Source organism: Gekko japonicus, unplaced genomic scaffold, assembly GCF_001447785.1.
Source record: "Gekko japonicus isolate JY-2015 unplaced genomic scaffold, Gekko_japonicus_V1.1 scaffold908, whole genome shotgun sequence".
In the NCBI taxonomy this organism is placed as follows: domain Eukaryota; kingdom Metazoa; phylum Chordata; class Lepidosauria; order Squamata; family Gekkonidae; genus Gekko; species Gekko japonicus.
The window spans coordinates 679,984-681,973 of record NW_015172030.1 but is presented as its reverse complement, the minus strand read 5'-3'; the positions used below and the strand labels follow the sequence as shown (position 1 = coordinate 681,973).

The following is a 1,990-nucleotide window of genomic DNA, read 5'->3' as shown; positions in this document are numbered from 1 at the left end:
AGGGGCATTATGATATTGGCTGATCTGTTTTCAATACCCTTCCTAATAATCCCCAGCATAGCATTGGCCTTCTTTATTGCAGTCAAAGATATAATAGATAGGGGTGCGGCTCGTGTTGGAGGGCAGACCTAACTTCCTAGAATCATAGGACCATAGAAGCATATAAAGGGATCTCCAGGGTCATCTAGTCCAATACCTCCCCCTCACACAAGTACCTCCCCCTCACACCCCCAGTGACCCCTGTTCCACGCCCAGAAGATGGCCAAAAAAATCTCCAGGATCTCCAGCCAAACAGGCCTGGAGAAAAATGGCTTCCTGACCCCAAAGTGGCGATCAGCAATTCCCTGGGTGTGTAAGAAAGGGCCATGAGAACTAAGCACGGAGGCAGCCCTTCCTGCCCTCCCTCTCATGATCTGCCCGAGTTCACAGTAACCGCTCTGTCAGGAGGTTCTTCCTAATGAAAACAAGTGAATACTATATGACTTGGTGTTCAGCTAACCTGTGGAACTCCCTGCTACCAGAAAGAGTAACACCGAATACGAGAACTAGATTGACCAATGTCACTCTCGGTAGCTGATAGGCCGCTCCCTGCATTTCCAGTGCATGGCATAATCATGCCATAAGAGATGTTAGGAGGATGTGGGAGCAGATGATGGTGAGTTAATAACTCAGTGGTCGTAACATCAGACGTGGCCACTGTCACAATTAGGATGCAGGGCTCGGATAATCAGTTGGTTCATGTTCAACAGACAAAGCATAGCTCGTGCGAAGTTTCCTCCAACCGTCAAACAGGCATTCACGGAGAATTGTACTTTCCTTACATCTCAGTGCAGCTCGTAGGCCTGTTTTCATAAGAGAACGATAATGGGAAGTATGAAAAGCCCAGCGGAAGAGGGCAACTCGGATGTTGATCAGCGAGCATTTTTCTACTTGGTGTTGGCAGCTCTGTCTCTAATTAAAATCTTCACGCATACTTTCCAGCGTCACGGAACAACTCCACAATTGGGGGGTGACCCTTTGCTTCTCTGCTTTCAGCCACTGTGGTGTTTGAAGGAATGTGGCCACCGGCTACTGGTGCTGCTACAGTATGAACTGGGTAGCCCCAAGGTTTTGATCACAGAGCATAAACCTGGACCAGAACGGCTGAATTCGGTGTCGAGTGGCTCCTCTTACAATTTCTGCTTCTAAAGCAGTTGTGAGCTGGTACATTTAGAAGAAGAGTGTGTGTGTGTGTGTGTGTGTGTGCGTGTGTAATGTGTTTGTGTCCCAGCTCTGTTCTGAGCACAGCTCCTGTGGTCTTTGGAAGGGCACCGTCCGTCAGCTGCCTCTGTGAAATGGGAGTTGTTGTGGCCTACCTCACAGGACTGGTGTGAAGGCCAGAGAAAGAGAAACACTAAAGCACTTTGCAAATTTCCAAGCTGCTGTTTAAATAGTCAGTTGTTGGCTCAAGTTTACAAACCAAAAAATCATGATTGGGTTATGAGAGAGAGAGAGAGCAGAATCGAAACAGGCTGTTATATTATTAAGACTTCTTTTCGTTCCCTTTTGCCCCCACTGCCTTCCTGGCTGCCCGCACGCCTCCCTCCCTTTTTGCAAAGCCTGGCTGAATGTACATACAGATTGTGCGTGCAGAGGGATTCTGTTGATGACGGGGATTCACAGATGTGTGCTCTTTTTGGAGAGAGAAAGAGGAATCCATTTAGAGATTTTGGCTGCTTTGCAAGATGTGAAAGACACCACAGATGCAGCAGTGCATTTGACTCATAAAATCAAACAAATAAAAGCAAAGCAGATTTAGGGTTTGGGCGTTTTAAGTCTCTGCAGCTTTAGTCCGGCTGTAATGAAAGACGTTCCAGAATACAGTCTGCAGTCGGCAGTAGAAAGCCCACATGGCAATCCTGGCATCGTGGGCAGTTGCCACTCGAGGTCTGCGGTTCGATTTGGCACAGGCAGGTGCTGACCGACTTTGTCTTGCACCCCCCCCCCCCCC

At 48.3% G+C, this 1,990-nt stretch overlaps 1 protein-coding gene across 1 annotated transcript in view; it reads left to right on the top strand.

The window, feature by feature from the left end:
• KIAA0513 (KIAA0513 ortholog) overlaps nucleotides 1-1,990 on the top strand; it is a 53,711-nt gene that overhangs the window by 45,290 nt on the left and 6,431 nt on the right. The gene's annotated exons all lie outside the window — the stretch shown is intronic.